Below are 13,260 nucleotides of genomic sequence, written 5' to 3'. Positions count from 1 at the left end.
CTCTCTCTCTCTCTCTCTCTCTCTCTCTCTCTCTCTCTCTCTCTCTCTTCATTCCTTTTTCACTCCCGCCGTTCTTCTCTTCTCTTCCTTTCCATTGCCTCATGAGTAACGGCAACGCGCGTCGCCAAGTAAAGCCTTTGAAGTCGACTCTTTTGTAAATCGACGTTATTATTGTAATCGAATACTTGTCTCCCAGAGGGACATATCCTTTCGGTTCACGTACTCACGACGCAGGGATCAAATCGGATCTAACACTATAGAGCGGAATCGGTAGTTGAACGAAATTTCAGACAATTCAAGCCCAATTTCTACTTCAGCGAATGACCTATTTTCCAAAAAAATCCCATAATAATAAATAAGACATTTAACACACACAGAAGTGACCTAATTATTAATTATCTCTTTTTCAGATTGGCAATGAGTAGCGAATTATAAGTGCCGCACGTTTTTTAAGTATCACAAATTATTCGTACGTCGATTTTTGTGACTGCAAATACGATTTGAAAATAGAACTGTCTTTGAAAAGATGTTGTTACTAAAAAATCACTTATTTCGCATGGAAAGATTGGCGTCTTTCCAATTCCATTGAATATCAAACATCCTATAATTTTTCTCAAGTTGCATATTGGCCCATTTGCAATTCTGTTTTGCAACGAAGCAACTCATAATGTAATTACGTACCTATGGAAATCTTTTTTATACGACAGTCGAGGCGAGATCGTAAAAAAGGTGCGATGTATTTTCATTCGGTGTCGCGTAATGTAATTTTCCGAATTCATGCTCTTTGTCTTGAGTTCTCTCTTCGACGTTTTTCCGGGTTATTATCCGCGTTTCGATGCTTAACAACATCTTCGAACAAGAGGAAGACTAAAAGCAAAATATATATTCGTTCGAGCTAGCTGTGCAGCCGGAAGCGATTTATACCTTGCGAAACACATGCACTTCTAGCCATGGTAAACAAACACGAATAACGATATTGATCCGATATACAGGAGGTTCGTAAAAATGTGCAAACTACCGGTGGCACTTTACGTTACGCAGTAATTTTCGCAAATTTTAGGTAATGAGAGTTTTTGAGCTTAATTAAGGGATAATTAAGCGTGTGAAATTAAAAGTCTCACGCGATTAGGAATGGACTGATCGAATGATATATGACGGTGAATATATAATTTGGAATTTGTAGACTGCAATTACAAAGAAGCAGAGATGTTGCAGATACTGAACTGATTTTTAATTAAAAAACCATTCATGCAAAAAAATATGAATACAATATAAATATTCAAATGAAAGAAATGTATATGTAAAATGAAAATATACACATACACGTATAATATACACTAAATAAATATCTGACATAAAAATAATAAAAACACAATTCTATTAATTATAAATAACACAATTGATACAAAAAGATGTTCGAAAAATATTCAGTTACGAACAACCATTCACGATTAAATAAAGAAAAAATAACAAAAAAATAATTAACGTATTAATTTGTAATTTTTAGATGAATTTGCCCAAACACCAAATTTATCAAGTATTAGATTTTAATGTGAGGCTATAATAGTGCGCAATTTTGAACTAGAAGATAAATGGATAAGATAACAAAGAAGAACGGATTTTTTCAGGTATATATTTCGCGATATCAAAATTTCCTTTACGTTTAATTAATTTCATCATTATCCCTGGTTTCCGTCCTAACGCGCGTATAATCCGCGACACTACTATCTCTCTCCCTCTCTCCTTACCCTCTCCCCCTTCCTCTCCTCTCTCTCTCTCTCTCTTTCTCTTTCTCTCTCTCTTTCGCAAACCGAAACTAAGCTTACAAGCGCATTAGCGTACATACAACGCGCGCGCGTCTTGCTCGAAAGTTAGAAATATCCGTTTTCCCGGCAAGCGGAGAGCGAACCTATAGACGCAGCAGTTATGGGATGGCGCGTCGCGCACAGAAGCTGCGTTTAATTGGACGACTTCCAGGCGCCGGCGGGATATTAGGGACGGCAAGATCCCGGGACGGAGAAGAGTCGACCCGTCAGGGTCGTGTATCGACCAATGTCGCTTTAACATTGTACCGAATTATCAGTTGCCGTGCCAGACCGACCGGATTAATTAAGCTAATTATTGTTTGCGCTTGGGTGCGCGCGAACGAGCCGTTTCGCACGGCTGCAAACGCGTTGCGAAGGCGTACGCGCAAGATCCGCGATTATCGCAATGGATGGACGGCTCGTGCGCGACGAACATCACCGAGAAATGCGCCTGCGAATTTCCCGACCGGAGCTGTTGATGCTCGAGAAACCGAAACCCTCGATAATCGGATTTCCCTCGCAAATTTCCAGAAGCAAAACTCACCCAATTCCATTACTTTTCTTCACTGAGACATTGACTGTGTAAGACTGGAATTGTTTTTGCGAATAATATGATTGAATTTAAAGATGATAAACTTGACGTTTGTTGCAAAGTCTTGTCAGTTACTGATCGTAAGGAAGGAAAAATTTTATAATTTAAATTAATATCAATCTTAAATCATTGATATAACAAATCTATTAAAAATATATCTTTCTGGTGTTACTTTAAAAGATTAAAGTTATCAGAATACTTTACATTCTTCAAAAAATTAAAACCAAATTACCAGTGTTTACTTACACATATACACTCATCAATAACTCGAAAATGAGATATGACTTGAAACATGATCGATAATATATAATCAATGCTTGCCACATTTATTTCATCGATTTTTCATCTTTAACAATAGAAATAGTGTCGAATTTATTTAAGATAGAAATAATTAGAGTCAAGTATTATAAAATAAACCATTATCATTATTTGTATCTACGATCCAGCACAATACGACGCCGACTGTTATTAGCGACTCTTTCGCACCGAGTTGGTGCTCGCTCTTTAAAACCTACTCATATACGGACACACGCTTATAAGTACATTTATTTCTAGTTGATGAGTCCTTTTAGAAGGACTCATTAAAAGCCACGTTACAAATATACATGAAAATTAAACGTAGATTCTTTCTCTCGATATATCAATGCTCTATTCTATTATTTACTTAAATTTACACGTTTCACTCGCACACTTCCTCGTCATCGACAACTGCAACGTGGGCTCAATTGCACGTCGTATTTATCGGGTCGGTTTCTATCGGTGTTGTTTTTCTTGTTATCCTAGCTGTCGTTACCGTTATTGTAGCAACGTCTGCCAAGTACGAAGACACGAAGTACTCGTAGCATCGGAGCAGAGAGATTGGCGCGATACGCGTTGAGCGTATTAGATTCAACACGAGTAAATTTTGCGCTCACGTTCCCTCCAAGTTGCGCGTTAAGGATTATCACGCGGAGAGGCGCCGCGCGCCGAAGAAATATCGAGGCTGCAGCATGGATATCAACGCCTGAACGCGTAACATCCTCTGCTAAATGCGTCTTTTATCGAAACTACATTTCCTCGGCGGCATTCAACATATAGATATACCATTATTAATTCTGCCTGCAACGAGATTGTTTATCGCCGAGCTTATTTTCGTGTCGTTTGCTCTCTCGTCGCAATATCTCGCTATTCTGCAGACAGTATTCCAGAAACATTCAGAAATGTCAGAGATAATTGCTACCTCATTGAAAATGCTTTCATTACGAGAAACATTTATATTTTTCTCTCCTTTAAATATCTAGTTATTCTCTTTTAAAAAGATATTTTCAGATTAGTGACATTTACGAACGTTTGCTTACCGCGGAAATTAAGTGTTTTATTTTTGTATTTTACGACTAGTAAAATCTTTCAAATGTCGGATATTTTCCCAAGTTCCGATCATTATATACATATATGTAACGCCTGGTGATTCGAATGGTTGTTGAACTCCTAATCATGTAGCCCTACATAGCGTAACTAATTGCATATTGATCGTAACATCGATGTATTGCGTAGGTAATTGCATAATCGGCTTGCGTGCACCTCGCCATTTAGCGCGTTAAGCAGATCGACGATATTTTGCGATGTGCGTCACCGTCCGCGAATTTGCTTGCACGCGTCGCGCATCTGCCTGCACAAGTGCCGCACATTGCCGCAATGTCGAGTCGCGCCATCGCGTATAGTGCCCCGCATTTTAGAATTACGAAAGAACCCGATGAGAGACCGTTAATTTCCCTGACATATTATTTCGACAAACACTCCTCGCGGCGCGGGCGCGGCGCGTCGGTTTATTTTTGTACAGAGCATAATGAATTCCGGTTCGGCGATTTTGCCGTTTTATACGCTATATTTACTGAGGTAAAACATTTAATCGCGACGAATTAACTTACTGCGTGGAATTAAATTATTCCGGCACGCCTGGGTTTTTAAATCCGCCCAACTGCGCTCGTTTTATTACGATGATCTGCACGCGTCTTTTTTTACGCCGAAAATACACGTATCAATATTTATTGTACACTCAAAAAACAAGTCTCAAAATTATATATAATAATTAACCAAATGGTTCAAATACGAACAATTATAACGATAAAATTGTATATTTAAATATTACTATTAAGAATAATAAAGATATTAACGAAACTTTAAGTACAAAAATAGAAATCTGAGGAAGACTAATAATTCTACATTTGACCTTTTTTGGAACAAATGCAAAAGAATAAGTATGCGCAAACTTTTTTATCTATAATGACGTTGCTCTTGTCTACATGTTCAGTCATACAACACAAACAATATTTTGAGAATATAGCGTTTATAGGTTTTCTTGCTTCTAATTGATTTTTACAACTATAATAGAAGTGATGGTACTTTTTCAAAGAACGACGTATCTACTAGATAGCACGAAATCAATGTTTACGAGCGCGGGCGACGATTCGACGGGCGAAAGAGAATGCCGATTAATCTTGTCGCCGCTCTTAGCTTCTCCTCTTCCACCGCGAGCATAATCCACGACGCTGCTTCGAGTTCCACAGGGAAACCATAGATCCTGTCTTTCGCCGCCGCGCCTGCCGTACCTCCGTTCCTCTCATCTTGTGTTCGAAACAAGGCAGACTTATACGCGTATTTATGTATAGCTTGTGTCTTATACCCGAAAGCCTGACGTACAAATTTCGGACCCTTTCAAGCGAGAGCATCAGCGGGAGATAAATTCCTCCCAAGAATTGAAAGGCGCAAAACAAGAATCCAGTACCGTCATTCTCAGTGAATTTTTAAACGACTGGAAAGATGTTACTACATGAGACTCATTTCGATGAGTTTATTCATCCGCTCATTTACCTAAAAATAATATTTAATCGACATAAGAACATGGTAACGTATAAAGAAAAGTGAACTTAAAATTATGCTACACTGACGAAAGTAATAATAAAACTAATAAATGCGAAGAAGATTTTACAATCATTTTATCTGATGCGTTAAAATAATAAAAAATGTAATTTTTTTTACGCAAAATTATCGTACGAGATGGAATTATTGGAGCAAAAGCAGGATACGGCCCGTCAATATCGCTTGCAATTTTCTCGGACGATTAAGAGCGCATCACGTAGTATCTAGAAATTATCGCGGCGCAATGTCGTCCCCGTACGCGGTTGCAATCTCTGGGATGTAACTGTGCGCATATACGCGTCGTGCACGGTATAGTAATCGGATCATAATGTAATCTGCAACTGGATAACGGATATATCGCTCGCTCGCGTGCTAAGGAACCGTATAATCGAGCCGATCAATAAGAGAGAGTGCGAGACAGGGGAGGGAGATAAATTCAGAAATCTGGAATTTCTGAAGACTGCGAGATAAGATCTAATAATATAATAACAATAAAAAACACTGAGATTCGAGAAACTAAAGAATGCTTAAGTGCAGTGATTTATAGTTCCGCAGGTGGCCCTCTTACGTAAATGCCAGAAATTCCAAGGATATAATTCGAAGGTTTCGATTTTTATGAGTCGTAGTATTGAAAATTGAAATCTCTTTTTAAAGTTTTCTAAAAATTTTTTTCAAATTCTTAAAGCTCGCCAGACTCAAAGATTTTAAACATCTCGTATCTAAGAAAACATAATTTTGTAAGATATAAATTTTTTAAAATTCTAATTTTTAAGAAATGTAGCTTCCAAAGATATCAATTTGTAAAAGTAACAGCTTATAAATATCTAAATAATAATTTTAAATTAAAAGATATATAAAAAGTGAAATGTATATTCCAAGCTGTGTATTCCAAGATAGTGTAATAAGGGATAAAAATACTGAAGGATATTCTTTTCTTGCTATAGCAAGAAAAGTATACAACATCAAAACAGCTAAAACCCCATTGATATCTAAATAATTCATTATCGATGATGATTGATGAAATATAAAATAAAGTTAATGCAAAAATGTAATATTCAATAACATAAATATATAAAAATAAAAAAAAATGTAATCGGTAAATTAGACGCGGCAGGGAAAACACAAACTTCATAATTTATTAGCGGCATTACATTATTCCGTGCGCAATTATTATAGTTTCTAATATGTAACAACGCGGATGCGTCGTGCTCGGTATAGTAATCGGGTCATAATGCAATCCGCGCCGATGGATACAGTCGATGACCGCTCACGTACTCCGGAATCGTGTAACTTTATTGGAAGACGACGAGGGACTTCCGTCTGGTTATCTCTTCGAGCCGACGCGGCGACGTGGCCGTCGACGGATCCTGAAGGGACGCGGACAGGGTGCAAGGGGTTGGCTCTAATAGCCCTTAAGTTGGATGAAGTTGGCCATTGTACGAGCCGTCTGGGCGTACGTGATCAGTTTTACCCTTGGATAATCGCACCACCGGAGACCTGATCTCCCTATCGTCGTTCTTTGTCAAAGAACTGCGGAGAATGTCACATTGATCATCAATTTGCGCGCAAAGACGCTAAGTGTTTTGCAATTTTCCTGTCAGCGAGTCTCTTGCAGTTGTAAAATGATAAAAGTGTAAAAGCTTAATATAAGACAAATATTTCAAAATATGAATAGAGTTGCAACAATTCTGAAATGACATACAAGCATGCAGTTACTCTATGTGTGTGACTTCATGCTGTAATCACTGCCTCTTATATTCAGAAATCAATTGCAAAACAAGTCGTACACGAAAAAAAAGAAGTTTCAATATATACGCAACAATCTATAATCTTGAAATAAAATTATATTACGTTAAACGAAGAAAACTTTCTTGGATGAAGTCATTTATAGTAGTTAATCAAAGTTTTATATAGTTTAACCAAGAAAAAGAAGTTGAAGTAAAAGGTGAAGTAAAAGGTTAAGTAAAAGAAATTCTTATAAGAAAATTATGGATTATTGCGCATATAAGAGTATCTTATAAGTATTGATTTGACATTTCTTTTTTTTCTGTGCAGATTATAACCATCTCTTGGAAATATCTATAATTATTGATGTGAAGAATGCTTTATTTCTTGAGAAAAGGATTGATCTACCTCTGAACTCTGCTGATTTGAAAACATTTAGCAGTACGTATAAGCAATACGGTATGAGCGATTAATAAAAAGAATCTCAACAGCTAGCTTAATTATTGTATAAAAAATGACATATCGACTACCATATAGATGTCACAAATTATATCCGGACTACCCGCAGAAAAGTAGAATGATGTCTCTTGACTTGTGCCCTTTGCATATCGCATAAATAATCCGTGAAGGAATAAATCTATCGTTCTGTCACTCAACAACAGGCGCCGCGCGCCGCAGCGCCTGAAGATCAAATCCGTGCGGCGGTAATCCGCGCGCGCGCTACCTACAAATTACTCAAATAGCGACTCGACAACGACACAACGGTGTACGTGCCGCTGACTCAACAGCACAATCATCATCGCGTGATCGCCGATGTCCGGCGCGACGCGATTACACGCGTTTTACAATGGCGGAAGTCCGCGGAGGTGCGAAGGGCGCGAAGGACGGTGCGGTAGTAGGAGGCAGTAAGTTACGTGAAGAAGCATGCGTTAATGATTTCGGCAGGTTTGTACACACCGGCGACGTACAATGTAACGGCCATGTTCACAAAGGAACGTTAAATTCACCGGCGACGATGACCTCGCTGCCAGTCATTGTCGATAATGACCGTTTCTCCTCCCATGCCGCTCCTCGCGTTCCTTCTTCTCTTCTTCTCCTACTTCAACAACTCTCGCTTCTACCGCTCCTCTTCCTCGTCTTTCTTTCTATATTTCCATCTTTTTACGCAGTCGTTGCATACCGATACATTGCATTCTTTCATTATGAATATTACTGTATTTTAAACTTTCCTTACCAACATTCCTCAGGCACGATGACGTTTTAACTTTTATACAAGCTGATTTGCTATTTATAGATTTCCGTTATTTATTCAAGCTATTTTTTTCCTGTACGTTATTTCTTTACCGCACATTTCCTTCGCACACTTCTCAAGACAAACGCTTCTCTCTCTTTCCTTCTCCTCGTTTCTTTTTTCCCCTTTTCATCGTTTCTTTCCTTTCTTCCCTTCCGCCGCACATTCTTTTTTTCGCGAGAGCGTACACACGCGTGCCTTAATGACGCATACTAACCCGCACGCGTCTCTTAATAACCATCGTCATTAGTGCATGCGGAACCAACGCGCCGCGCCGTCCGCCGCCGCCGCGAGGAAGCGAAATTTTTGGGCGCGGCAACGCTTCGACAATTCCACCCGTCATTTTCGGCTTGCTCGCGTGGGTACATCATTAAGGCTTCCTTCATAAACGCATCTTTTACCGTACTTTTTGACGCGACAAGCACAATATGTGCTGAGGATGAATAGTGCCAAATGGGTTGATTTATATACGCTTTCACAGTATCTGATTAATTATATAAAGTCAGGAAACAGCCGCTTCTCTCTTTCTTTTTTTCTTTTTGCCATTCTAAGTTAAAAGACTTCGACATTCTTTAAGAAATACTCTTTCATTGTTTATTAAATCTAAATCTATATGCGTAATACAAAATTTTATACAATTTACATTATTAAGAAAGTTTGAAATTAAAGATATGACGAGATTTTATTTTCTCTTTATAGTCTCGCCTAGTTTTTGAAAAGTCATTTTTCATTCTTGATTACCTGCAATTTAAAAATTACAATTGTGTTGATGGTCTGACAGGAAAATTGATTCTAAATTGATCAAAGAAATTATAGCTAGAAAATATGGCATATGACAGATTTGAGATATCCTCCATAAAACGATATCTAATCGATTCTGATGTAACTCCATCGTTCACGATGTCCAATTTGCGAGGCAAAAGAGAGAAATCTAAACTCCTGTTATAATGAATTACAAAATAGTCTCCTTAAAAATATTACTCTATTACTCTAGGATTTTTTCGGGAGCATCATGGGTGGTAGGAGTTGGTTACATTTAAATGCGTGTTTCGCAAGAGACTAATTTCTAACGTCGTTACAAGATATTAATCATCATCGTGCCTCTCCGACTAGTCTCTTTAAAGTTCGACGCAGCCCCGACGTTACATCATTATATTACATCACCGCCAGGTAACTCGAAAAGACCGATGAATCGCAGTAGGAACACCGTCTAACGGCTGCTGTCCGATTGACGTAATTACAATGATAATACCCGATCATTGAACACACGACGGCCCCGCGACAGCTCGCGTCGCAGTCGTCCATTTTTCGAAATAACGGGTCATGATTTTCTATGCCAGAAAACCGCAAGTGCAATTCGATGTAGGAGCCCAACGTTAACAACGGAATAAATGTTTCGAATGAACTGCCGACAGCAGTGCACAGCATTTTGTATCACGATCAACTTGCTATTAAATTGTTACTTTTTCTGTACGTGAATGTAATGTATAATTGTAGCAATAAAAATTATTCAGAATATATTTTTCGAATTATTAAAATCGCTTATTTAATTATAATTTTAATTCACAACGTAAAAAGTTATAAAAAGTTACACCTATAATTCTTTCTGATTTCGTGACTCATGTTTCATTTTTTTATATTTTCCGAATTAATTTTGACATTCCCTCGATATCAAATGTGTTCAAGATACCTTGCTGAGATCGTTCCTATCAAAGAGCATATGTAGTAAATCGCGATTCGTGTGGTTTAGCGAACACGTGAGATATCCGTGACACGTTTCAAAACACTGCCACGCTCGGCGAACCGACGACCTTTCCTCGCGGAACATTTTACACGATTGCAATTACGACTCGGCGCGATTGCAAAAATTGGCGTAGCCGGTGTATAATTGATAATTGATAGATACCAGAGTGCGGTAGATTAGGTGGTCCGCCAGTTTCCGTGACGATCGATACGTATCCGATATACAGAGCGAGCGAGAGAAACTGAAAAGGACAATGTATGCTGTGTGACTCTCAACCATCAGATATAATTATATTTGAGGAATCGGTTTCCAAAAGAATTGAAGTTAATTTATAATAAAGATGATTTTTTCTTATACAATCAACATCCTGAAATTTTCGCTTATTCCCAAAGCAAACCAGAGAAAACTTTATTAAATGTTTTTAGGGAAAAAACTTGCAACTGAATTGCTTTATTTTTTAATTGTTTTGATATCTATACATCATCTATCTTAAATTATGCTTTCAACAAAGTAATTAAATAAATGAACGATTAAAATCTTTTATTATATATTTAAGTCGATGTGCCAGTTTGTGGTTTATCAGAATTTAATTTATCCTATTAGATAGTTTTCTAGTTATACATTATTTTACGTTCTTTTTAAGAAGACATTGATCGTACGATTTGTTGAAGTGTATCCTCATGCCTCATACTATTAATACCCATCTCTTACATTCTCCGTAATATGCCTCTCCAAACGGAATTCGCATCAGAGATCGTAGCATCAATGTATCGTTTATCGGCCTTCGTCAATCGACATACCGATCGTAAATGTTACATTAGGACCAAAATGATTCACGGAATAGAACGAACGTGCCGAGTCACCTGTTATACACTCTCTCGTCTCGATTTCTCTCTCCTTGAGTATCTGCAAAAACGCGCCTGACGTTTTACATCAACTATTAAGCGACATAAGAATGCCAATTAAATTATCTATTTGCTAAATCTATATTCATTATTTAATATCTACGTAAGCATCTTGTATCATCTATATTCATTTCTGTGTCTCGCCAGATAATCTTGATCACTAATCGAGTCTTTATTGCTTTATATTTTGATACATTACTCTTCTAAATCTTTGTATAGCGACTTTATTCTTGCGAATATTCTTAAACCACAATAATTTAATTTGTCTTCTCTCATTTATTTTATTTTCTTACATATAACTAATAAATTTCTCTAAAACAGTATAAAAATTAATACAAATATATTCGTCTTTCTTCTACGAAAAGCCGTTATGTTTCCTTGTGACTATAATGCTATTTCGTGACTCATATTCTGCAATGAGAACGAAGCACGTACGGCAGATTAGACAATTCTTGCTAAGCTAATATTGTGCATGACGTCGTTTGTGCTCACACGTATGTCACGAATATATAGGCATACGTTTCTATCCTAATATAAAATAAATAACTGACTTTATCTTGTGCAAATTTCATCAAGAACGCATCGAAAAAAAAATTGATTGAGCATCACTATAAACCTAACCGCTTAAGGCTACAAAAGAAATAAATTGTCAGCTATTCAATTACAAAAGATTACTATAAATTGGCGAAACATAACTCTTTTTTGTACTTAACTAATCGGCCGTGATTAATAATGACGACGTAAATAAGACGAATGTAATAGACTAGAATTATGAATCCAAAGATATATTTTATCTAGTCGAGTCTGAGAAAGGTTCGCAGCGCCAGAAAAATATGGCCGAATTAATCATACATTGTAGGAAATTTCGGAAGCAACGATTATTCATCGTCGGCCGAAATATTATTTGCCGCATTGTTTCTTTGAATTATGCTCCGACCTCGACGGATTTTAAATATGGTGGGCGCGCCTGCAGCCATAAAAGAGTGCAGTCATACCGTCCCGCGACTTTATTTCGCGATTCTCGCGAGGAACGAAATGCCTGTTCCCGGTAACTTCGCCAACACGGCGAATAATAGGATCTACGATCCGCCACATAAATCTTCTTAAGATCGGGGACTGTGTGTCACATAAAGTACATGTTTTACGCGCGAGAAAGATAGGCTACGCGGAGAAGAGACACATGTATGTGCGCGCAGGAATGTCGCCGAGGTTCGAGATAAGAATGTGTCATAAAAGATAACATTAGAAAAGGTAATATTTGTTTAAGCGACACGCGGATTTACACGCGGATCAATATACATACATTATGTTTTAAAAGTTGGAATATCTATAGATGTGATCGAATCCCGATCCTGCCTTGATTAGTTGATAAAATTTCTTGCTCAATAACATTATTGATGAGGCAATATAACATAAGTTCATGATACATCAATACTTTTACGTATTTTATATAGAATAAAGATATTAATATTCTATTTATAAAAAAAATATTCTATACATACATATATATATAATATTTAAAATAGTTTTGATGTATCATCAATTTTTATGCATGTTATCAATTTTACACATTTTAAGTATAGAATATGTTTATAAGAATTCTATTCTTTCTGAGAATAACTATCTTTGCAAAATAAGAGTCTCTGGATACTGAAAGCAGATCAGAGAGTTTGAAGGAGTACTCTTAATCAGAAAAAGTTCTACATTTATATAAGACTAAAGATTATTTAATCCAAATTAAAGTGAGAGAGAAAGAGAAAATGAAATTCTAACTAAATTATACATGCAGAAGTTTGTACAATAAAATAATAAAACAACAACATATTATATATAATTTCACTGCAAGATGGCAATTTTAGATTGCACCTTCTTCCCACCTTTTTTAAACTAATCATATTTTCGTAATACAATTACGCTTAATGAATTAATGCTTGAAAAGTTTGACTATTATAAATGAGCTTTCTAAAATATGATTAAGTGTTCTTTTGTATTTCAGTGTCTTAATTAGCCATCCTTTTTGCTTCCGTCAGGCCCATTTTCGAGGTGTGAGATTTGTCGTAACTTTATTATTAACGCAATGGCATAAATAAAACATGCTTCTTGTTGCGCGAATTCTGAAAATAAATCACTCTCGGGACAAAACGCTCACATTTTTATTACTAAAAATTTGTATTTTCGTCTGTCCAAATCCGACGCGGCTTCGCTCGCGATGTTCCCGTGCGAAAGTTTCCAGGGTCCTCGGGCCAATCGGGGCCTGACGGATTACCGATGACCAGATAAACGCGGAATACGGAGCGCGC

General features: G+C 37.1%; 1 protein-coding gene across 4 annotated transcripts in view; it reads left to right on the top strand.

The window, feature by feature from the left end:
- The window catches only part of LOC112458001 (latrophilin Cirl-like), a 533,024-nt gene that overhangs the window by 40,268 nt on the left and 479,496 nt on the right, over positions 1-13,260 (top strand). The window lies entirely within an intron of this gene.

This window comes from Temnothorax curvispinosus, unplaced genomic scaffold (genome assembly GCF_003070985.1).
Source record: "Temnothorax curvispinosus isolate PA1 unplaced genomic scaffold, ASM307098v1 QBEX01008590.1, whole genome shotgun sequence".
NCBI classification, from domain to species: domain Eukaryota; kingdom Metazoa; phylum Arthropoda; class Insecta; order Hymenoptera; family Formicidae; genus Temnothorax; species Temnothorax curvispinosus.
This window is presented reverse-complemented; position numbering and strand designations above follow the sequence as displayed.